The sequence below is a fragment of the Sciurus vulgaris genome (genome assembly GCF_902686455.1).
Source record: "Sciurus vulgaris genome assembly, chromosome: 6".
NCBI classification, from domain to species: Eukaryota; Metazoa; Chordata; class Mammalia; order Rodentia; family Sciuridae; genus Sciurus; species Sciurus vulgaris.
In genome coordinates this window covers 33,132,360-33,158,213 of record NC_136466.1, presented here as the reverse complement: position 1 = coordinate 33,158,213, position 25,854 = coordinate 33,132,360, and the positions used below count along the sequence as shown (strand labels likewise).

At 44.2% G+C, this 25,854-nt stretch overlaps 1 long non-coding RNA gene across 4 annotated transcripts in view; it reads left to right on the top strand.

The window, feature by feature from the left end:
* Window positions 1-25,308, top strand: part of LOC306663755 — a 28,125-nt gene extending 2,817 nt beyond the window's left edge. For 2 of the 4 annotated variants that reach the window (XR_013764513.1, XR_013764514.1), the window contains 4 exons: window positions 8,820-8,936; window positions 14,306-14,405; window positions 19,297-19,367; window positions 23,427-25,308. This is a non-coding gene — a long non-coding RNA (uncharacterized lncRNA). Of the gene's footprint in view, window positions 1-7,388; window positions 7,440-8,819; window positions 8,937-14,305; window positions 14,406-19,296; window positions 19,368-23,422 lie in introns of all 4 variants that reach the window. The other 2 variants (XR_013764516.1, XR_013764515.1) reach the window with 2 other exon arrangements.
* The last annotated feature ends 546 nt before the right edge of the window (window positions 25,309-25,854 follow it).

The following is a 25,854-nucleotide window of genomic DNA, read 5'->3' as shown; positions in this document are numbered from 1 at the left end:
GGCATGGAAACCACACTGACCAGATGTCTAGGGGTGAGGCAATTAGAGTACCAGGCCAGAGAAATTGAAACCAAACTTCCCAGGCGTACCCACTTCCTAAATTGGCTGACCTTGGACAATTTAGTTTCCTTCACTGAACTTCAGTTTCCTCATCTCTTCAAGAAGATCATAGTTGGGAGGATTAAGTCAACTAGTGTCTATTTATAAAGCCCACCTTATAGTGCCTGGCAGATGGAAGTCTGTGTAAATGTGAGTGAGTCCCTGGGAAAGTTTGTCAGAAGGACATGAGGGAGGAAGGAAGGAAGGGTACGTGCTGTATACATTCAGCATGCACTGTCATCATCATGGATCTGTCACCTGGTCCGGGCAGTTTGTGCATTCATGTTGCCTGCAAGTAGCCAGGACAGTACAAATTCTGGGGCCACCCATGGTGAGGAGAAATTTCCCTCATCTCTGTGGCTACCACCTCTGGCCTTATTACCTTTCTTCTTGACTATTGCAACAGTCCTTCTGGGCTCCCCACCACCCAGCTGCCTCCCACTCTGCCCCCAGAGGAAACCCATGAGCCCACATATTCTGTGCCCACTCTCTGTTCCCTGAGAGTTGGAGTCCCAATTTCAAGTCCTGTGACTCCTTTAGCCACTGCTATTGCTTCTGTAAACTGCAGTCAGTTTTGCAAACTGCTGCCATGTCCTCATCTGTAATTGACTGGTTGTTGGGACAATCCATTAAGAGCACCCACTGTCTTTAAGACCTGTCCTGCCACACTCAAGGCAAAATCAATCACCCTCTCTACCATACAGTTCCTCCCCTTATCTTCTTGTGACTTGTGTCACCCCCCAACAGGAGCCCCAAGCCCCTATTCCTTTCCATAGCTCAGGATGCTATGTAAACTGAAGTTATTGGACTTCCATGTATACACAGTTAAATATGCTTTTTCTCCTGTTAATCTGTCAACTTAATTTGTAGAGCAGCAAAGAACCTCAGAGGGTAGAGGGAAGCCATTTTTTCCTCCCCTGCCCACCCCTTCCAGGACCTGACAGTTGGCCATGCTCACCTCCAACCTACCATCTGCCAAAAGCAACTTCATGACTGTTTCTGTCAGTGGGAGGAAAATGAAATAAGGCAGCCCTTGTTCTAAATTCTGGGTTCATCACTTCCTGGTGACCTTTCTGAGCTCTGCATTCTTGGATTTGTACAACAGGATTAATCACTAGGATTAAATGTCATAATAGGTGAAGGAAACGTGCTGGGTACAGGGACTTGATAGCTATGTGTGTTCCACCCTCCCACTGCCTGCTTTCTCTCCTTGCCCTCTCATCCCCCTGAGGCTGGGCCAGACCTCCAGACTGAGGGAGTAGAGCTGGGTGTTGCTGGAGAGGCAGCCTCTGAGGATTTCAGATCCGCAAAGAGCAAAAAAACAGATGCGCCTGGTGTCCTTCCTAACTCCTGACACTAACTCCAAGATGCTCTGAGCCTCTGTCACAGAGATGGCTGTGAAGGTTGACCGGTAGGACCCTGCACCTAGGCAGGTCCCCTCCCCCACTCACCTTCACCCTCCTGGGGTGAAAGTGGACTCCAGGACCTGGAGTCCTCTCTGAGTCACTAGAGCTGGGAAGGGGCCTTTGTTCGCCCGCCAGCTCTCCCTCCCCAGGTGTCTGGGGGCAGCCCCAGGCAGACAGAAGGGGTGGAAACTGGGAGCTGCCAGGACTTGCTCAAGTGCCTTCCCTGGGGCGGGGAGCTCAGACCTGCAGGAGCCAGTCAGGACTCCAGGGTGAAGTGCCCCGGAAGTTCAAGCAGCCCAGCTGGACTACTCCTGGGTTACCAGAAACCTGAACTCCAGCCCCACAGCCAAGTCTAGGATCCACAGTCATCCCAGGTGGAAACAGGTTATTTTGCTGCAGAACTCTGCAGACATGGATTCCTCTTGCAATGATTTAGGATGGCGTGGGGGGCAAGGGGTAGTGGGGACAGAGTGGTGGCAGAAATCTGAGGAAGTCACCACCACAAAACTGTACAAATGCAAGATGAAAAGAGCCCTACAGATTGCTTACACAATAGTGTCAATGTACTTAACACTATTATACACTTAGAAATGGTTACGATGGTAAATTTTATATTTTATGTATTTTGCAACAAATGTTTTTAAATTTTTTTCTTAGTTGTAGGTGGACACAATACCTTCGTTTTATTTTTATGTGGTGCTGAGGATCGAACCCAGGTCTTCACGCGTGCCAGGCAAGCACTCTACCACTGAACCACAGCCCCAACCCAACAAATAGTACTTTAAAAAGAAAGAAAAGTGAACTTAGGTTCTTATATTTGGTGTTGTCAAAAGATGCTGGTAGAGCCAGGTAATATGGTGGTGCACGCCTCTAATCCTCAGCAACGCAGGAGGCTGGGGCAGGATAACAAGTTCGAGGCCAGCCTTAGCAACTTAGCAAGGCCCTAAACAACTTGGCGAGACCCTGTCTCAAAATAAAAAATAAAAAAGTTTTGGGAATGTGGTCAGTGGTTAAGTGCCCCTGGGTTCAATACTAATACTAAAAGAAAGAAAGAGGAGGGGTGGGGGGGTTGTAGCTCAGTGGTAGAGCGCTTGCCTAGCATGTATGAGGCACTGGGTTTGATCCTTAGCACACATAAAAATAAATAAGTAAAATTTAAAAAAAAATAGGTGCTGGTAGTGGGATCAGTTATTACTTTTCTTTTTAATAAGGAACTTACCTAGATGACTTATTCATTTATTTATTTAATGGTGCTCTACCACTAAGCTCTATCTCCAGCCACTTTTATTTTTTATTTTGGGACAGGGTCTCACTATATTGCCCAGGCTGGCCTTGAACTTATCTTTCTTCTGCTTCTTTCTCCTGTGCTCCTCCATGCCCAGTACCTCTGGGTTCTTACTTTAGGGACTCCCACGTGTATGAAAAAGATGTCCACCAAAGCTTTCTGCCTTAGTACCCTAAGAACGTAGCCCTTCCCACCCTAACTCCTGGCCCCATGAAGTCCACAGCCCTTGCAAATCCTCTGAAAATTCAGCCATCTCTCCTGTATGTCTTCACCAAAGCAGAAATTTCTCTGTGCCCCTCCTCTATTCCGCTTCCCTCCTCCAGTGAGTAGATGTGACTAACAGCCCGCCTACCTGGCTTCCATTCCAAATGTGCAGCCAGGCCATGTGACAACTGTTGCTTGTCCCCAAACATTCATCTGGCCCCACCCAGGAGAGCCAGACAGGCACTCACACACCCTCTTCTGCCTGGTACTGCTACACCCCCGCCCCTCCTTTCCTCCAAACCTACCAAAGCAGCAACTTTCCCCACCTCTGCTTGTTCTACCTCCTCCCAGAGCCAGGCCATACGCAGAACCTCATGTGCTCCTCAGGGTCTTGGAGAATGTGTTTGTTACACCCTTGGCAGCTCCAGTAGGCACAGGACTGTTATATGTAGAATAGAAGGACAACAAAATGCAGGCCCCAGAGCAACCTCTTACTCTTCACACAACTATCAGTCCCTGGGGACCAAAAGGGCACCTGGCCGGGCATGGTATTGCACACCTGTAATCCCAGCAGCTCAGGAGGCTGAGGCAGGAGGATCAAAAATTCAAAGCCAGCCCCAGCAAACTAGTAAGGCCCTAGGCAACTTAGTGAGTCCCCATCTCAAAACAAAAAAGACCGAGGATGTGGCTCAGTCGTTAAGCGCTGAGCACAAAATAAAAGAGGGCAAGGGACAGAGACCATCATCCTTTGGCTAAGCCACCAACAGAAGCAGTAGCAAGTTTTACACAAATATACAGAACAATACAGACTTGATAACTGCCCAGAAAGAGGCTCCAGATCTATCAATTGCCAGAGAAGCCCCCACTAGGCAGAAATAGCCCTTAGACCGACATCTTCCTCAACCTCTGGCCACCAGAGAAAAGTGTGACCTTGGTGTGAAAGCTGAGATGCTAACAGCTGGGCAGAGCCCTTCCTCGTTGGGGCACATCACTTTGTCCCACCCAGTCACGCCAGGCCAGGCTGTGTACCAGGTGCCCTGGGCTGCAACTTATTCATTCTCTCATTCTCTTTATATATATGTATGTGTGTGTGTGTGTGTATATATATATATATATATATATATTTTTTTTTTTTTTTTTTTTTAGTTGTAGGTGGACACAATGACTTTTATTTTATTTTTAAGTGGTGCTGAGGATCAAGCCCAGGGCCTCACATGTGCTAGGCAGGCACTCTACCACTGAGCCACAACCCCAGCCCCGCAACTTACCCTTAAATAATTGGCTGTTAGTGAAATCCTGCACTGTGGGATCAGGGGCCCTACATTCACATTCATTCCTGGCTGTTATCAACTTGAGTTGCCTTTAATCTGCCCTTGGCCTTGATATTCTTATTTGTGGAAGGAGGGCATTAATGTTGCAGTACCAGAAAGGTGTGGTACTTTTTCCCCATAAGGGTCATTGCAGATAGTCCTTAACAAAAGAGAGGTTAATAGGAGAAAAGTGCAACAAATTTATTTAATCAAAGTTTTATGTGACACAGGAACAATTCAGAAAGAAAGACTCCAGCCAGACGTGGTGGCAGTGTACCATGGACAGGATATCTATAGCTTGTTTTTATTTCTCATCAAAATATCTTGGAGGGATGGGGATATAGCTTAGTTGGTAGAGTGCTTGCCTTGCATGCATAAGGCCCTGGGTTCAATCCCCAGCACCACAAAAAAAATATATTGGAGATTGATAGAACTGGCATATGATCCAGCAGTTCCTACTTCTGGGTATACATCCAAGGGATTTTTGAGGGGAGGTAGGTACTGGGGATTGAACCCAGTGATGCTTAACCACTGAGCTACATCCACAGTCCTTTTTTATTTTTTATTTATTTTTTATTTTCTTAATATTTTTAAATTGTCAATGGACCTTTATTTTATTTGTTTACCCAGCACCTCACACATGCTAGACAAGCACTCTACCACTGAGCCACAACCCCAGCCCCTTATTTTTTTATACTGAGACGGGTTCTCATCAAGTTGCTTAGAGCCTCACTAAGTTGCTGAAGCTGACTGTGAACTTGTGATCCTGCCGCACCCTCCGGAGCTGCTGGGATTACAAGTATATAACACCATGCCTAGATGTCCAAGGTTATTTAAACTAGTACGTCAAAGAGATGCCTGCATTTACATATTTAGTTCAACGCAATTCTTAATAACCAAGATATGGAAGCAAACTACATATCCATCAATCAAAAATAAAGTATATGTGTCCAATGGAATACAATACAACCTTAAAAAAAAATTCTGTCATTAGTCACAATGTGAATGGAACTGGAGGATATTACATTAAGTGAAATAAACCAGGCGCAGAAATACAAATACTGGACTGGGTTGTAGCTCAGTGGTAGAGTGCTTGCCTACCATGCATGAAGCCCTGGAATAAATCTGCCACAACACACATGCACACGTGCACATATACACACAAACATGAATACTCTCTGGTCTCACTTATATATAGGATCTAAAAAAAAAAAATGGATCTCATAGAAACAATAGAAAGATATTTATCAGAGGCTGGTGGGAGGGGAGAGATGAAGAAAGTGGAGTTGTTGACCAAAAGATAGGAAGTTTCATTTAGACTGCAGGAATACGATTTAGTGATCTATTGCATTGCATGATCATGTTAATTTATATTTTGAAATTGATAAAATAATAAATTTTTAACATTGTCACCATGAAAACTGATAAATTAGTGAGGTGACAAATATGTTAATTAGCTTGATTAAATTTTTCTACAGTGTACACTGCACCCCATAAATATACGCCATTATTATTTTTTAATTATTTTATTTTATTCGGTGGGCGCAGGATACTCAGACTGAACCCAGGGACTCTTTTACCCCTGATCCACATCCCCAGCCCTTTTTACTTTGAGACACGGTCTCAGTGAGTTGCTTAGAGCCTCAGCCTTCCAAGTTGTAGAATTACAGGCTTGACCACCACACCCAGCATTATTTTTTAATTAAAAAAAAAAAATTCTTAAGGGACTGGAGGTGTAGCTCAGTAGTGCCCTGGATTTAATCCCCAGCACCAAATAAATAATTTTTTAAAACTGAAGGTAGTACTGGTCCCTAGAGAACTTTTTTCCTTCTTTTTTCTTTGGGTCTGCTATGTAGTATTCTACTATATGGACCCACCATAATTTATTGTTGATTCAGTCTCATTATGATGGAAATTTGGATTTTTTTTTTTCCTTTTTTGTGGTACTGGGATTGAATCCAGGAATGCTGTACCATTGAGCTATATCTCCAGCCTTTTTTATTTTTTATTTTGAGACAGTTTCACTAAGGGCTAAGACTGGCCTCAAACTTGAACTTGTGATTCTCCTGCCTCAGCTTCCTGAATAACTAGGATTACAGGTGTGCACCACAGTGCCCAGCCTGGATCATTTCCAATCTTACTTTTTGTTTCACTTTTGTTTTCACTCTTTTGTGCTGTAATAAACAACAGCACAAAGAAAAACTTTGTTCTTGCATCAGTTCACACACTTGTAAGGATCTAATGGGTAGTGATAGCTAAATTCACCTTCTTAAACATACCAATTTACATTCCCAGCAGCCATGCACAAGAAGTGTTTATGGGAACTTGTCCTGGGGGCTGATTACATGGGTGCATTCAGTTTGTGATAACTCAGTGAGCTGTAGGTTTATGTATATTTATGTTTCGAGTACTTTTCTGTATGTTGTACATCAATGTTTTTTTAACTCAGTAAAAATACAATTAAAATTACAAAATCATTGACAGAAGAGTGGATAAAGAAAAGTGAACTATATATGTATATGGCAGTATTATTTAGACACACACAAAAAAAGAACAAAATCCTGTCATTTGTAGCCACATGGATGAGCTTGGAGGATATTATGTTAAGTAAAATAAGTAAGGCACAGAAAGACAAGTACTATATGTTCTCACTTAGGTGGAAGCTAAAACTATTGATCTCATACAATGAAAAGTACAAAAGTGGTTACCAGAGGCTGGCGAGGGTGTTGGGGGAGGGAGTGAGAAGGGGAGAATAGTTAATCTGTACGGGTGCAGTTGGATAGGAATAATTATTTTATTTTATTTTATTTTTTTATTTTATTTATTTTTGAGACAGGGTCTTGCTAAGTTGCTGAGACTGGCTTTGAACTTGTGATCCTCCTGCCTCAGCCTCCCAAACCCGCTGGGATTACAAGCATGTGCCACCACACCCACCTTTAGATAGGAATATCTAATATTTTCTAGCGCAGTAGGATAACTCTGTTTCACAACATTAATTTGCATACTTCAAAGGTTTTTTTTTTTTAATTTTTTTATTTTTTTTATTGTTTTGTTTTTGACATGAGGTCTCCCTATGTTGACCAGGCTGACCTCAGATTCCAGGGCTCCAGTGATCTTCCCGCCTCAGCCTTCCAAGTAGGTGGCACTACAGATGCATTTTACCACACTTGGCTTAACTTTATATTTCAAAATAGCTAGTAAAGAGGATTTTAAGTGTTCCCAAGACAAAGAAATGATGACTGTTCAAAGTGATGGATATACCAGTCACCTGATCATTACTCACTATACACATGATTGGAATATCACACTGTACCCCATTCATATGTACAGTTATAGGGGAAACTCAATTTTTTAAAAATTAAAAACAACCAAATTATGCCCTTTAGTGTTGGGGAGAAGGAAACCTGGGGAGGAAGGACTAGATACCATCTATCTACAACTTGGGTGTCCCTGAGGTCTGCCACTCCAGTGAATCTGAGAGAGACTGTTTCAGATGAAAGTTTCTGAGGCTTGGAGTGTGAGCCCGGGGCAGGGCAGCCCCACCTGGTGAAAGGGGCTCCTCTGTCATTACTTTGCTGCTGTTTGTGGTTCTGCCTTCTCATGCCTTGACAAGCATCATAGTAACATATCATTTTAGAGAACCCCTGAGCAGGGGCCCCTAAGTACAGGAGAATACACTTGGGGAGACAATACTTCTGATCCATATGGACCTCACTGGTCCACCTACTGCCCTGCCCAGGAACCCAGAGATCATCTGTAGAAACTTGGAGGTTCAGTCTGCCCAGTCAGTCTGGACTGGTTCCTTCTAAGGGTTACCTCTAAATTGCAGTGGTTTGGGCCACTCCCCAGCATAAGAAATGACAGTTGTCATAGTTTCAATATGGTTGGTCCACCCTACTCCCAAACGCATACAGGAGTTTAATCCCCAAAGTTTTATTTAGTTAATGATATTAAGAGAGTGGAAACTTGATCTGTCTATGCTGTTTAGAAATGGCACTTTTGGAGGTGATTAGATTGAATCAGGTGATTAAGGTGGAGCCCCCATGATTGAATCCTGGTGGCTTTGTTTTTTTCTTTAATTTTCTATTTTTTGTGTAGTGGGGATTGAACCCAGGGGCAATTTACCGCTAAGTTACATCCCCAGTCATTTTTCTTTTTTATCGTGAGACAGGGTCTTGCCAAGTTGTTGAGTGTCCCACTAAGTTGCTGAAGCTGGCCTCAAACTTGCCATCCTCCTTCCTCAGCTTCTGGAGTCACTGGGATTACAAGTTGTGCCACCCTGTTCTACTCCTGATAGTTTTATAAGTAGAGAAGCCACAGATATAGAAACAGGCTCTCACTGAAGTAATTAAGAGGGGTTCTTACAACAATCTGCATCATACTGTTTGGACTTTCAGAAATGCCAAAACTGTGAGCTAAATAAATCTGTTTAAAGAAACCTGCCTCAGGTATTTTGTCTTAGTAACAAAAAGCTAATACTCAGTCTTTTCCAAGTTGCTCTCTGTTCTTTCCCAGTTTCTTGCTCTTATCCTTCCAGAGGTCATTCATAACTGGATAGTTTAGTTAAGAGTTCCCTGAATCTGAGGAGATTTCAGTCCCTGGTCTTCACTTGAGTCCTGAAAGAAAACACAGGTAAATACTGGAACCTAAGTTATGGGGTAAGAATATGGAGTGGGATGGGTAAGGTAAAGTGAAAAGATCAAAACTCTTAAATCGGTTTGTTCTGCATTCAGATCCCAGCTGTGAAATTTATATATGGCATGTGATCCTTGGCCTCAGTTTACTCACTTCTAAAATGGGGTGGTAAGTTCTGTTATGATTTGGATGTAGGTGTCCCCCAACAGCTCAGTGAGACAGTGCAAGAAGGTTCAGAAGAGAAGTGATTGGGTTGTGAAAGGCTTAACCAATCAGTGAATTAGTCCCCTGATAGGGATTAACTGAGTGGTAACTGAAGGTTGATAGGGTGTGGCTGGAGGAGGTGGGCATTGGGGGCATGGCTTTTGCAGGGTGTATTTTTTATATGGTGAGTGAAGTCTCTCTCTCTCTGCTTTCTGATCATCATGTGAGCTGCTTCCCTTTGCCACATTCTTCCACCATGTTGTTCTGCCTCACCTCAAGCCCTGAGGAATGGAGCCAGCTGGCTGTCTATGAACTGAGACCTTTGAAACCATGAAACTCAAATAAACTTTTCCTCCTCTGCAATTGTTCTGGTCGGGTCTTTTAGAAAAAGCTGACTGAAACAAGTTCTAACTCACAGGGTTAAGAGGAATCCATGAAACTCTGTGTGTGTGTGTGTGTGTGTGTGTGTGTGTGTGTAGGGACCAACACAGTGCCAGAACAGAACACAACAGGTTCTCAATGGCCCGTGAGAGAAAAGATGGAGATGTATGCAGATGGTAAATGCTGGTTTGTTTGAACATAAATGAGGGGCCCCTCTGTTTTCTGACTGACCCATCTGATAATGCAAGTGTTCAAGCTAAAAGAGGTAATAAAATTAGACAGACCAGGACAGCGAGGGGACTAGAAAGTGTCCTGTGAGAAAAGAGAAAGTGAGATAGAGCCATGCAGGCAGCGGAAGGGACGATGCGGGGGTGAGAGGTGAGGGATGTGACTCCTGCCAGCCAGCCTGTGAGCCACATGGGAACACACCCAGAGCAATGGGAGCTACAGGGAAGCCCATGCTTCCCCATTGAAGGCTGTTCAGCAGAATAGTCTAAAACTCAATACTGAATTTCACTGTATCTGCCCCCCTGGAGAAGCGAGTTCACTTTCTTAGTCAACAAAGGCAACCTGTTGGCCATCCCCACTTGGGTGTTCACTGAGGTTCTCCATTAAAAAACAGAATGCTCAACATCCCCCTTCACACCTGTCCTTCCTCAGTGATGACATGCTGTCACTATCCATGGCACCCACAGCTGGGAGGAAGCCTCAGTTTCTTTCCTTACTTCATCTGGTAACCCATCCAATCCATTAGCAAGTCCTGTAGAGGCGTGTCCAACTATGTCTTACATCTACCACCTTCTCTACACCTCTGCAGCCCCAGGGTGCACCACCACCCTCCTTCACCAGGCTTCCTGCTTCCTACAACAGCCAGCTAACCTGCCCAGTACGATGGCACACACCGGTAATCTCAGTGGCTTTGGAGGCTGAGGCAAGAGGATCTGACATTTAAGGCCAGCCTCAGCAACTTAGAGAGACCCTGTCTCAAAGTTTAAAATAAAAAGTGTTGAGGGTGTGGCTCAGGGGTAGAGGTTCCCTGGATTCAATCTCCAGGACTACAAAAAAACAGACCAGTTAACTTGCACTTGCTTCACCTCCACGCCTAGCCCATTCTCTATAGGGAAGCCCAGGTGCCTCTAAAACTTGAATCTGATCATGTTTCTTCTCTGCTTAAGACTTTCAACTGACTTGTTTCCTGAGTATTCTAATATGGGGACATACAGAAAATTTCCCTTATTTACATTTTAAGACCATGTTAATAGGTAACTACAAATTGGAAATGCTATGTCTTAGGGACCAGGACATTTATTATTATGACCTGCTTTATCTCATATGTGCTTTTTAAACTTGAAGTTCTTTTTGTCTGATAATTAGCTGCAAAAGTATTCATTTGGCTAATGGTTAATGTCTATGTGGTACATTATTTCACATCTTTTTTGGGGGGAGATACTGGGAATTGAACCTGGGGTGCTTAACCACTGAACTACATCCTCAGACTGTTTTTTGATTTGGAGGCAGGGTCTTACTAAGTTACTTAGAGCCTTGCCAAGTTGCTGAGGTTCTCCTCAAAGTCCTGAGCTGGAGTTGTAGTACGTGTGTAGGCCCAGGATTCAATTCCCAGTACCACAAAAAAAAAAAAAAACAAAATAAAACAAACCAAACAAATCCTCCTTCCTCAGCCTCCCAAGTCGCTGGGATTTCAGGCACGTGCCACCATACCTGGCTCTATTTCACATCCTTTTAACTTTTGCAGTTCCTTGTTTTATGTGTCTTTTATTTTTAAAATATCTACCTAGATATCTATCATGGTACTGGGGGTTTAACCCAGGGACACTCTACCACTCATTATACTGAGATCATCTTAGTTCCCCAGTCCTTTTTGTTTTTATTTTGAGAGAGGGTCTTGCTGAGTTGTCCATTCTGTGTTCAAACTTTCTTTTATTTATTTTTTTTTTTTTTACTTTTTTGCAGTGCTGGGGATTGAACCCAGGGTCTTGCGCTTGACAGGCAAGCAGTCTACGAACTGAGCTATATCCCCAGCCTTGGGTTCTAACTTTCGATCCTTCTGCTTCAACCTCCTGAGTACTTGGGATTATACACGCCACTTCACTCATCTTTTTTTTTTGGACAGTAATTGCTGTCCATTTAAACTATGACCTAGCTATCTGCTGGCTTCCATTTTTGCTGTTGAGAAATCGTGAGAAATTGGACTTACTCCAATTCTGTGAATCTGTAGGATTTCATGTTGCTCATCTAACATCCTAAATCTCCTTGGCTTGCAACAACAAAGGTTTATTTCAGGCTCATTTTTGATGTCCTGTGCCGATGGCCATGGCTCCTACCTGGGACCATCTCCTGGCAGAGGGGAAAAGGAGCAACTGCAAAATCCTATGACTATTCTTAAAGCTTTTTGGCAGCAGACATCACTTACCCTCACTTGTTATTAGCCAAGTCTGATGTCAGCAGAGTGGGATCAGGTTTTACAGATCTAACTTATGTCCCACAGGCATTGGCACCAAGTAATTGGGAACAAGAATACAATCTACCACACCGTGGTCCTTTGAAGAGTTTTGTATTTTTTTTTTTTTTTTTTTTTTTTTTTTTACAGAATTCAGGAAATTATGAACCATGTTAGTTTTTTCAAACAAAAGAGATATCCACAAAGGTGGGTTGTTTACACAGATGCTGGAAAGCTGAAGAGCCAGAAAAGGTGAAGTTACCCATATATTAGTAATTACAGGAAGCAGCTGCCACCCCTAGGCTTGGGAGGATGAAAGGGGAGAGCGAGGGCTAACAGGACCTAGGATCTTGGAGGATCCTAGGGGGCTGGGCCGTAAGCAAGTCCCTACCAACGTGGGCTCTCCCCTTGTTAGGCTGGTGCTGGGAGAACTGAAAGAAGCTGGGAACACTTGAAGTGAAGCCAACAGGATGTAGAGACAGGAAGGAATTCCTTTCTCCCTCCAGTTAATATCCCTTTAGTGCCTCCCACAGGCAAAACCTAATAGGAAGTCAGCTGGTAAGGGGTTCTAGAAAAGGTGGTCTGCAGACCCTAGCCCCTGTAGCACTGAACAGGTTGCAGGATTCTGGGCTGAGAGATAAGAAGTAAGTAACTAGCATTATTATCTGTTGTTTTCCTCTGTCTTCTTTGATAATTCTTTTTTAAAATATTTTTATTAGTTGTCAATGAACCTTTATTTATTTATTTGTATGCTGTGCTGAGAATCGAACCCAGTGCCTCACACATGCTAGGCAAGTGGTCTATCACTGAGCCACAATCCCAGCGGGATAGATTGGGTTTTTTTGTCTCTGATTTTCTACATTTTCACCATGCTGGTGTGTTTCTTTCTTTATTCTCCTTCTGAGAAATTTGACTTCTCAAATCTATAAACAGATATCTTCCAACCATTCTGGAAAATTCTCAATCATTATCTTTTAAACTATTGCCTTTGTTCTCATTTCTCTCTTCTGGAACTACAATTTAAACATATGTAAACTCTTCTCATGGTGACTTCCATATCTGTAAACTTTTCTTTTGCATTTCACATCCTTTTGTCTTTCCATACTTCCTTCTGGATCATTTCTTCTGAGCCATCTTCCACTTCTCCAGTTCCTTCTTTAGCCCTGCTGAATCTGTTAAATCAGCCAGCTTTGGTGACACACATCTGTAATCCCATCGACTCAGGAGGCCAAGGCAGGAAGATTACAAGTTCAAGGCCAGCCTGGGAAATGAAGCAAGACTCTGTATCAAAATAAAAAATAAAAAGGACTCAGGATGTAGCTTAGTGGTAGAGCATCCCTAGATTCTACCTCCAATACTGCAATAACAACACAACAAAACCTATCAAATGATTCCATGGGTTTATAATTCTAGTTCCATTGATTGATTGTGGTACTGGGGAGTGAACCCAGACATGCTCTACCACTGAGCTACGTCCCCAGCCCTTTTTATTTATTTATTTTTTAAATTTTGAAGCAGGGTCCATGAAATTCCTCAGGCTGGCCTGAACTTGTTATCCTCCTGCCTTTGCTTCCGAGACACTGGGATTATAGGACTGCATGACCATGCCCAGCTTTAGTTTGAATTTTCATAGACTTCCTATTTATTCCCTTTTCATACATGCTGTATAATTTTATAGAGTCTCCTGTTCTCTGTTGCAACTCTCAATTTTGACATTTAATTCCTTCCTTTCTTCTCTCTCTCTCCCTCTCTCTCCCTCTCTTTCTTTTGGGGTGTGTGTGTGTGTGTGTGTGTGTGTGTGTGTGTGTGTGTGTTGGGGAATCAAACTGGTTGAACATACTAGGCAAGGGTACCACCGAGCTACATCACTAGCCCTGGTTCATTTCTTCTTTTTTTTCTTTCTTTCTTTCTTTGTGTCAGGGATTGAACCCAGGGTTGCTCAACCACTGAGCCACATCCCCAACCCTTTTTATTTTTTATTTAGAGATAGGATCTTGCCGAGTTGTTTAGGGAATTGCTAAAGTGCTAATTTGCTGAGACTGGCTTTGAACTCGCAATCATCCTGCCTCAGCCTTCCGAGCTGTTGGGATTACAGGCATGCCAGTACCAGCCCTGGTTTCTTGAACACAGATTTGTTTTATAGTCTGGAGTTCCTCTGGCTCTGTTTCTGTTAACTGTTATTTCGGTGGTTTTAGCTCAAGGAATCTTACTTCCTCTTATGTTTGGTTATTTTTGTGTGTTAAATATTGTGTTTGTGAAATTATCTGTAGGAATAATTTGATTTTGTCATTCACTGAAGAAAATTTTCTATTTCATTTTCCAGGCGCCTGGAGGGATTGACAAACTGAGATCATCTTAGTTCATACTTGGGGCGTGATGTTTTCTGGAGCACCTAGATGACTCAAAGCCTTGACTACTTTCAAGTAAGGGCTAGTTTATTTTCAGTTCACTTTTACTCCTGGGGCACAGTCATTTGGGGGCTAAGCCTGGTGTGGGAGTTTTCTTATCAGTTCCCAACTCTCTGCAGGCCTGGACTCTTAATTTTTGTCTCTAGTCATAGAAAGCCACCAGAAGAGATCTTGGCCTGTTAATCACTTCGTAGTTACAAAAGCTTCCGGGGTCACTTCTTTGGAATTCTGTCCTCTCATGAACCTTCGCATAACAATTCCTCCATAGGTTGACTCTGACTTTTTTTATATGTGTGTGCTGGGAATTGAACCCAGGAGCACTTATTTTTTTAAATATTTTTAGTCATAAAGAGACACACTATTTTTATTTTTTTTATGTGGTGCTGAGGATTGAACCCAGTACCTCACACATGCGAGGCAAGTGCTCTACCACTGAGCTATAGCCGGAGCTTGAACCCAGGGGCACTTTATCACTGGGCCACATCACCATCACCATCCCTTTTTTATGTTTTATTTTTTAAGGTGTTGATAGACCTTTACTTCATTCATTCATTTATATGTGGTGCCAAGAATCGAACCCAGTGCCTCACACATGCAAGGCAAGCACTCTGCCACTGAGCCACAACTCCAGCCCCTATGTTTCATTTTGAGACAGGGTCTTGCTAGGTTGCCCCCGCTGGTCTCAAACTTGCAGTCCTTCTGCCTCAGACACCCAAATTGCTGGAATGACAGTTGTGTGCCACCACAACCAGCTTGAATAGAAATATTTTAATTAGAACTTTTACCAAAGCTGGGGATATAGCTCAGTTGGTAGAGTGCGTGCCTTGCCTGCACAAGGCTCCAGGTTCAATCCCCAACACCACCACCAAAAAAAAAAAAAGAACTTATGCCAATATTAATATGTCAATAAAGCATTTTTGAAATGTTTCATAAAAGCAAATTAATTCCTTCATAAAAATTTAAGTACAGCTTTGTCAAATCATTTGCTTTTGTATTTAAATTTAATTTTGCCAAACGTATTCCATAGATATACTTTTTTCAATTTTAATTTTATTCAGTCTAATATTTATTTATTTGTGGGTGCTGGGGATGGAACCTAGGGCCTTTGCATGCTAGGCAAGCCCTCTACCACTGAGCCAAACCCCAGACCTCAATCTAACTCTTAAACAAAATGGATTTCTTTTTTAAAATTGATTTTCTTTTTTTTTTTATTTGTTCTTTTTAGTTTTACATGACAGTAGAATATATTTTGACGTATCGTACATACATGGAGTATAACTTCCCATTCTTTTGGTTATTCATGATATGGAGTTACACTGGTCGTGTATTTACATAAGAACACAGGAAAGTTTTATCCCATTTATCTACTATCTTTCCCATTACCATCCCCTCTCCCTTGCTCTCCAAAATGGATTTCATCTATCAGTTTTCCTTTCCTTTTGCAACCGTGATTTTTACCAAGCCCAGTCTCCTGGATCATATTTTGCAGATCTAAGTTTTGTCAAAAGGATTTAGCTTTTCTGGCATTTTTAAGGCAATCAGACATTTTTACCCAGTGCAGAGTCTGCTATGGTGGTTTTTATTTTGTGGTGTTGGGTGGAAGGGGGAACATTTTTACGCATTTCTTGGGGAAATCAGGAGAAATTTTTGAGCTGTTTTGTGAACAAGACAGAAATGAAGAGAGAGAAAGTAGTTGAGGAGCAGCAAGTATTGTGGGAGAGAGGACGGGAAAGGGGGAGGAAGGGAGGTAGAGAAGTGGAGAGAAAGAGGGAGGGAGAGAGGGAGAAAAGGAGAGGGGAGCGAGATGGAGGGGGGCAGGCAGAGAGGACTCAGTACAGGGGGTCAGTTATCCTGGGGCTTGAGAGGGTAAAACAAAAGGTCTGGGCTGGAAGGTTTGCCAGATGTGAAAGCAGGTAAAGGAGGATGAGGAACAGGCAAAACCCTAAAAAGCATCGGACAGAGAGGGAGGAAACCAGCACAAGCTCTGCCAGTGCCCACCTGCCATCCTATCCATCCCACAACCTCAACTTCCTCACTGTGTGGTGGCTCCCGCTGGGGAGCTCAGGAACAGTCTGGCTCCACGTGCTGCTGCGCCATCCTGGAGTTGCAGCTGCAAGGACAGGCAGAGCCCCCCTCCTCTGTGGAGGTGTTGCTGAAAGCTCAGTGCTTGTCCCCATGCCAATCCATTAACGAGAACCCAGTTTTTGTTTTGTTTTGGTTTGGTTTGGTTTTGGTGCTGGGGATTGAACCCAGGGCCCTGTGCTTGCAAGGCAAGCACTGTACCAACTGAGCTATCTCCCCAGCCCGAGAACCCAGTTTTAAGAAAAAGGAAAAAGATTTGTTGCTTTGTTAGCAAAGGAGAAACACAGGGGACTCCTGTCCCAGAGACTGTGATTTTGCCCATCAGCAGGAACAGGGTATATTTATAGAAGTGATTCCAGGGCTCCATTCCACATGTTCTCTGTCTGGAGTTGGTATTCACTTGTTAATTTGGAAGATAATCATTTCTGACATCTTCAGATACCATCCCCAAAGTCTGGATTACTTCATTCCTATGGTAGGTGTGTACTCAAGGACAGATAAATTTGCCTAGGATGAGAAAGAAAGATTATCCTGTTTCCCTTGAGATTAGGGAGGGGGAGAGATTTGCGAGGAGAAGGGAGAGAGGGAGAGAAGGAAACATGTCCATTTTTAAAAAATAAGCTGCCGTGGCAGAGCAGCAAGGGCTATGTGTATTCAGAGCATAAAGTAGATGGAGGCAGAGAACAGAGAAAATGTGGGGTAGTGATGTTTGGCTGTGCTGGGAGGAGAAGCCCAAGGAAAGGATGGGGACCCCTCTTCCTCCTGTCCAGGTGCCTATATCTCGTACTTGTCCCTGAGTCCAACCTGAGGGTCACCCTGCAGAGAATGGACTTGGGGGGGTGGGTAGAAGCAGGGTGGAGACCTATGTGAGTCACCTGGATCTTTTGTCCTGGATGTCTGCACCTGTTTGGGTCAGGCTTTATAGAGAGCCCAACTGACCTAGCAGCTACCCTGGAGAGGCATTGCTGCCCTGTCCTGCATCCCACCCCTGACGTTTATAAACCCCCACTGCCCACCTATTCAAATCTATGTCAGATGTTCTCAATTCCATAGCCTCATGATTTCTCCATGGGGTGGCCGGATTTAACAAATACAAATTGCAATTTCAAATAAACAATCCACCCTCCTCCTCCCATACCAGGGATTGAACCCAGGGGTCCTCTACCACTGAGACAAGGTCGGCTAAATTGCTCAGTCTGGCCCTGAGTTGGGATCCTCCAACCTCCCAAGTCACTAGCATTAAGGTGTTAGGAACCACGCCCAGCCTCCAATTATTATTTCTTTTTTTTTCCCCCCAGTACTTGGTTTTTGAACGCAGGGAGGGCTGCTTTACCACTGACCTACATCCCCAACAATTTTTAATTTTTTTTTTTTTTTTTTGAGACAGGGTCTCACTAAGTAGCTCAAGCTGGCTTCCAACTTGTGATCCTCCTGCTTCAGTTTTCCTGAGTTGCTGGGAATACAGGTGTGCAACACCATGTTCAGCCTCTGATTATTTTTCCATACTGTTTAAATACTGTAAAATACTGTATAATACTGTTTAATACTGAAAAAATGTGTTGTTATCTCTGATCTGGCCACTTAAAACTGCCCCCAGCAGCTGCAACCTGAAGGCCCAAAATCTTGTTTTATTTTTACTAAGGAAATATGACTATAAAGACTAAATTTGGGGCTTTTCTTTAAAACAGCATGAAGCCAAGCATGGTGACAAAAACATGTAATCCAGCAATTTGGGAGGCTGAGGCAGGAGGATCACAAGTTCAAAGCCAGCCTCAGTAATTTAGCGAGGTCCCAAGCAACTTAGTGAGAACTGGTTTCAAAAAAAAAGGCTGGGGATGTGACTCAGAGGCTGAGCACCTCTGGGTTCAATCTCTGGTGACTGCACCCCCCCCAAAAAAAAAATCAAAAATAAAAAGGGCTGAGGATGTAGCTCAGTAGTAAAGCACCCATTGGTTCAATCCCTGCCCCCCCCCCCCCAAAAAAAAGATGTGACTCAGTGACAAAGCATCCCTAGGATAAATTCCCAGCACCAGGTTGTGGCTCAGTGGTACAGCACTCCCCTAGCATGTGTGAGGCACTGGGTTTGTTCCTTAGCACCACATAAAAATAAATAAATAAAATCAAAAAGATATCGTTTCCATCTACGACTAAAAACTGTTTAAAAAAATATTCCCAGCACCAAAAATAAAATAAATAAAATAAAACAGTGTGAAGCTGTGGCTGCTCCAAGCCTGGTCTTCCCCTTGGCTCATCATTTCTGTCTACGGGGCCTCAAGCATCTACCATAACCTGCCCTTGCTGGGTATGAACTTCTGACCCCTGAGTGACTGGGGTCAGATTCCCCAGTTTGACATTAAAGACTTTTCCTGCTCAGGTGACACCTACTCTCTGCCACTTCCTCTCCCCATTCCTTTTCCTTTCTCACTTTCTTCTCCACACCCTGGGACCAACTGAACGACTTCTTAGCAAATCGCATGGGTCTGGCCTCCCTGTCTCTGCAACAACTGGCCCCTCTACTCTCTTGCTCATGTGTTAACCAGCTTTCAGTTGTGACAAAATACCTGAGGTAATCAACTTAGAAGGAGGAAAGGTTTATTTTGGTTCGTGGTTTCAGAGGTTGCAGTCCATGGTTTTTTGGTCCTATTGCTAGAGGCTTGTGGCAGTACGTCATAGTGAGATTACATGATAGAGGAGGACTCTTCACCTAGTGGCATCTGGGAAGCAAAGAGAGAGAGGAGGGACCAGGGTCCCAATATCCCGTTCTAAACCATGTCCCCAATGGTCTAACTTCTAAATGTTCTACTACTTCCCAATAACTCCACAGGCTGAGGACCAAGCATGTAATACAGGAGCCTTTGGATGACATTCCAGATCCAAACTATAGCAGCCCAGCAGGTCAGTCTCCTTCCTGTGGTCATAGCTGACTCATTCATCCTGGACCAGGCCACATGTACATCCTGCAGGATGTCATTTCTGTTATCTCCCCATTGGAATATGGCTCCCTGCTTCCCTACTCTGGCAAACCACAGAACCACCTCTGTTCCTAACGGGCTCTTCTCAGAATGCATGCATGCACACACACATTGCTGAGCATCCGCTGTGCAGATGCTGGGGAAACAAGGAAAATGACCTTTGGGAGACCTCAGGCGAGTGTTAAGAGTCTGTCACGGGAGTGAGGGGTCCCTGACCTGGGCTGTTGAGAACAGGTTCCCCAACAGGGGTTTAGAGGAGATCAGGTACATTCAGGGTGGAATGGCTGAGACACACTGTCCCAAATATGGCTCTATGGCATTTGAGAAAAGGGCACAGGCAGAAAGGCTTCTCTGACTTTCTTCCACCTTTTCCCCTAAAGAAGCCACCAAGGAATTTTCTGACTTCCCTTGTAAGTAGGTTATACTGAGATAGGAATTTAGGATAAAGAGAGAGGAATACTGAATCTTAAAGGAAATGCCCACAAGCCATTGAGATGCAGACAACACAGCTGTAAATCTTGAGCAACATGCCCTTTGGGGCCTGTGCCCTTGTAAAATGAGGGAAATACGTCAGCACAGGAAAACGCGGGAAATTATGCAGCTCCACCCCGATCCACCTCCAGTACAGCCCCTGATACAGCCTTTCTATAAATATTGGACCTTCAGCTCAAGTCAGGGCTGCTCCTCCGTGTATGCTTTTATCAGGCTCATGCTGAAATTCTTTTCTGTCACTTATGCCAAGAACCCCGCTTGTTCTTAGTTAACAAGAACTAACTAATATCATGCAGTTTCTGCAAAGATGAAGTCCTAGCCCGCAAAGCAAAGGTAATAGAGTATGTTCATAAGGTCTAAACTTCTCCACTGGTCCCCTCTGCTTTGCCCCCAGCCACTCCATGTAAGTGAACCCTTCTCACCTACATGCAACACTTCATTTACTCATTCATTGATATATCACACCATCACTTAGTCAGTTATTACCAGGTGTCTTCTGTTTCCCCCTTCCTCTGGGAACTCCTTACACCCTTCAGAGACATCTCTTCTCCCATGACAGTAAAACCCCATTGCAGAGGGGTCTCCCTACACCTGGAGAAAAGGAATGTCCTTATCTCTGAAGGCACAGGGACACAGAGAAGAATCTGAACCAACCCCCTCCCCCAGCTTACCGCCATTAGACCCTTTTATCCTCCAATCACATTTCTCCACAACTGACCCCTTCTTCATCAAACTTAGTGTAAGAATGCACAGGGTCTTCACTGGGTCTTCATTTCAAGTTTTCACTTGTTAATCTGCCTTCTGTTTAGGGGTCCTCAGCCATGAACCTTGAGGTGGATGCAGAAAAGACACTGCCTTTTCTCCCCTGTATTTTCCAATGGGGAAGACTTTCAGCTGCCTCTAACTTAGAAGTTTCCAGACTAAAAATCAGCCAAAGGTGCCTAGTGTGTTGGGGTGACCCCCCTGGAGACCAAGGGAGCCTTCCTTCCTGAGAAAGCAGGAAAGGGGTGAAAGTGTGCAAAGACAACCTCAAACTTCCCTAAAGGCCAAGATTGAACCTAGGGACACTCTACCAGTGAGTCACTTCCCCAACCCTTTTTAGTTTTTGAGACAGGGTCTCACTAAGTTGCTGAGGCAGACCTCAAATTTGTAATCCTCCGTCCTTAGCCTCCCAAGTCTCTGGGATTTCAGGCAGGAGTGCAGGGCTTTGGTCTGTTTTGTTTCCAGAAGACACCTGGTAATAACTGACTAAGTGATGGTGTGATATATCAATGAATGAGTGAATGAAGTGTTGCAGGAAGGTGGGTCATGCGGGAAACAGGGAGAGGGAGTGGACCGTGGAGAAGGAATTCTGAAGGCCTGGCAAGGGTGAGAAGGGTTCACCTACATGGAGTGGCTGGGGGCAAAGCAGAGGGGACCAGTGGAGAAGTTTAGACCTTATGAACATACTCTATTACCTTTACTTTGCGGGCTAGGACTTCATCTTTGCAGAAACTGCATGATGTTTGGTGTAGAATTATTTGTTGAACATTTATCAACATCCTGGGTCTAATCAAAGATAGAAACACCGGCCCTTGACTCCAGCAATCCGGTGGCTGTTCTGGAATTTCCTCCTGTGGCAACTGCCATCATTCTCAAAGCCTCTCTTCCCAGTTTACTGAGAGCTTTCTCAGACATTGCCTCATCTGATCCTTATCACAATCCTCAGAAGTGGAGCTCATTAGTTCCATTTTACAGATGTGGAAGCAGAGGCCAGGAGAGGTTATGTGACTTCACCAGAATAAAACGGGTAGGATGAAATTCAGACCGAGTGTTGCCAAAAGCTTGGCCTTCGTCCCCAATGCCAATCCAATAACAAGGACAATCCAATGGATTGAGAAAAAGGAAAAAGAAGGTTTATTGCTTTGCTACCAAAGGAGAAACACAGGGAACTCTTATCCCAAAGGCTGTGATTCTGTCCATCAGCAGGAACAAAGGACTTTTAAAGCGGTGACTCAGAGGCTACATTCCACATGTTCTCCGTTGGAGTTTTAATTCACTTGTTAATTTGAGAGATAGTCATTTCCGTGTTCCTCCATCCCCATTTGTTCCTATGGTGGGTGTGTACTTGAGGACAGATAACACTGCCTAGGATGGGGAAGAAAGGTAATCCTGTTTCCCCTGAGATTAGGGAGGAGCAGGGGGAGAGGAAGAGAAGAAACATGTCCATTAAAAAAAAAATAAGTTGAGGTTCCAGGCCCTGTGGCGCATGCCTGTAATCCCAGATGCTTGGGAGGCTGAGGCAGGAGGATCTCTAGTTCAAAGCCAGCCTCAGCAAAAGCGAGGTACTAAGCAACTCAGTGAGACCCTGTCTCTAAATAAAATACAAAGTAGGGGTGGGGATGTGGTTTAGTGGTTGAGTGCCCATGAGTTCAATCCCAGGTACCATATATAAATAAGTTGTAGTGGCAGAGCAACAATGACCATATTCAAAGCATAAAGTGGACCACTGCTACACTCTCACTCCTAAGAGGCCTAAAGGTTTCTGGATGGACCCAGGGCTCAAAGCCTGGGTTCTGGTCCTGCCCTAGTTGCTAGAAGTCTGAGGTCCCAATTTCCATCTGTAAGAGGGAGAGGCATGTTGGATGACCTCCAGGGGCCCTGATGACCCCACCTGATACTGGACAAGCACCTGTATGGCCGAGGACTCTGAGAGGCACAGGATGGCGTCCTGAGCGGTGCACCTAGGAGGGCTCCTGGAGGCAGCAGCTGCTATAAATGTGCTTCTGAGATAGGGACTTAGGATAAAGAGAGCAATACTGAATCTTAAAGGAAATGCCCACAAGCCATTGAGATGTAGAATGTATAGTTGTAAATCTTGAGCAACACACCCTTGTAAAATGAGGGAAATACACAAGTACAGGGAATACTGGCAGGAAATTGTGCAGCTCCACTCTGGATCCACCTCCAGTCTGGCCCTTGATACAGCTCTTCTATAAATATTGGTCCCTGGCCCAAGTCAGGGCTTCTAACTCTCAAGACAGTCCCTGTTCTCACTTGAATGTGTATCTACCTTACTAAATAAACCTCAGTCTAATGCCTTTGTCTGGCTGGTGCTGAAATCCTTTCCTGTCCCATATGCCAAGAACCCTGCTGGCCCTGAATTAAGAGTTCCTCCTCCTCTAGGAATTCCTCAGACCCTTCCCCGTGGCATCTCTTCTCCCGTGACACTTCCAAGATGGAAAAGGAAGAGTAACTCTCTGAGTTTACCTTCTGATATAGTTTTAACTTTTTTTTTTTTCCTTTCTTTCTGTGCTGGGGATCTAACCCAGGGCCTTGAGCATACTAGGCAAGTGCTCTACCACTGACCTACATACAACATCAAGCCCAATGTGTTTTTTTTTTGTTGTTGTTTTTGTTTTACTTTTTGTACCAGGGATTAAACCCAGGCGTGCCTAACCACTGAGCACACCCCCAACACTTTTTTTTTTTTTTTTTAATTTTGAGACAGAGCCTTGCTAAATTGCTGAGAGACTCAGTAAGTTGCCGAGGCTGGCTTTGAACTCATGATCCTCCTGCCTCAGCCTCCCGAGACACTGGGATGATGTGCAGTTAATGTGCCACTGCAGCTGGCTTAGTTTACACTTTCTCATAGAGGCATGTATGTATAGGGAAAAAAACAGTACATGTAGGGTTCATTACTCTCTACATTTTCAGGCATCTACTAGAAGTCTTGGAACATGTTCCCCACAAATAAGGGAGTTCCTTCTAATTTTGAATTCACTTCTCTTCTTGATGGGGGATGCATCTTTTATGATTGAACCTAGAACCTGGGGCTTGCTAAGGAAGCACTCTGCTACTGAGCTACACCCAGCTCCAACAGGACATTTATAAGGCAAAAACAAAACAAAAAAAACTACCCAGAAGCTCTGACCTTTGCATAGTAGGTTTGTTGTAGATGTGGTTTGGTGATGTATTTCTGAAACAATTGTGTGTGCATTACAGGAGACAAGTATTTTCATTATTTTAAAAAGTGTTACTTGCTTAAGTTATCTAATACAGCTTATAGCAAAGCAAACATTTTAATAAGTAGATACACAGCAAATAACACCTCAGCATTTGGAACTCAACCGGGTTGTGAAAACCCCTGCTACTTCCCACCCAACCCTGTTGTGGTTTACTGAGTTGATGGCGCCCCCTGCAGGACAACACTTGCCAAGCACCTACCCCAGAAAGGACGATTTTTTTTTTTGTATTGGGAATTGAACTCATGGCTTCACTCTGACAAGCTGGGAAAGCATTCTACCACTGAGCTACACCCTCAACCCTCAGAACAAGCTTTTTCATAACGTGCATTTACAAATTACAACTCTAGCACTAAAAACTGGATCCTCCTCTTCAGTGTTTTTTTTTTTTTTTTTTTTTTTTTTTTATTTGCTTGTTTTTGAGGGGTCTGAGGACCAAACCCAGAGCCTCACATATGCTAAGTAAGCACTCTACCTCTGAGCTCTACCCCCGGTCCCTCTACATCCTGTTCTATTGGAGGGTATATCTGCAATCAGAGTCTGTGTCTTTCCTGTGGTTTGGTGTTACGGTTTTCATAGACAGAACCAGGTTGGAGCCCTGGGGTTGCTCTTTAATCTTCCAAAGATATCTTAACCAGATAGCGTCATGACTCCATCATGTGGAGTAAATGAAAAGGTAGCTCTCACGATGGTGAGGAGGATGCAATCAGATATGGGAAGAGCTGTCTCAACATGACGAAGGGAGGGAGGGAGGTCTGGGAGCCTAGGGAGGGTTGCACAGCAGAGACAGCGGATGTGTGGGGCAGACCCTCTGCCCTGGACACCTAGGTTAACTGTGTGATCATCAAGCAAGGTAGGTCTGATTCCCAGGCTGGGACTGAAGAATATAAAGCAGTTCAGTGACTTAACTGTCTGAAGCTACTCAAGAGTAAGGGGAGGGCCGTGGTGGGTGCCCACATCTGCTTGACTGTCTTGTGGTTTTTCCTACTGGATCTTTGTGGTTTGTACAGGGGGACTTCAACTGGTCTAGGTAGAAGAGAGGACAGAACCTGCCAAATCTTTTTCTCTACCAGGAGCCATTCCCTTCCCTCTCGTCCCCCTGGGAAGGGGGCACTTGTGTGGCCTCCTGGGATGACTTGGCAGCCTCCCAGCCCACCCACTGTGAACTCTTCACCTCCATCACCCAGGGACATTCTTGAGAGGTTAGATAACAGAGGTGGTACTGGGCTGGCACATGGTGTATGTACATCTCACATCTGGGCCACCAAAGACTTGTCCAGAACCTTGTCTTTTTAGTTCAGCAGCAGCAACTCTGCACCAAGATGCTGAACCCCTAAGTGGCCTTTGAACCTGAGCCCTGCTGGACTGTGGTTCATGCAAATGAAATGTCTGAATTTCTGTTTTATTTTTGCTACTGGCTGCTTGAAATCACCAGCCCCCATTCCTTTTTCCTTTCCTCTCCTCCTCCCCCCCCCCCCTCTTCCTCCTCTTCCTCCTCCTCCTCCTCTTCTGTGTATGTGTTACTGAGGGTTGAACTCAGGGCTTTACACATGCCAATCTAATGCTCTACCACTGAGGTATACCTCCAGTTCTTTTAGAATTTTCAGACAGGATCTTGGCCTTGAACTTGCAGTTCTCTGCCTCAGGTTCCTGAGAAGCTGGGATTCCAGGCGTGTGCCACCATGCCTCCATTTTTATATTCCTCTTGACACAAGGCAAACGTTTATGGGATATCAGGAAAGCTCATTCATGGCTGAGATAGTGAAGAATAGGCTCTTTTGATTTGTTTTTGGTGTTTTTGCTTCTGATATAAAATAATCCACCTGCTGCAGCCTGCCAATGGAAGTGATGGGGCATGACCTAGAGCCCCTTGAAGCCCAGGACTGGTGGTGGCTGCTCAGGTCAGGATGCTGG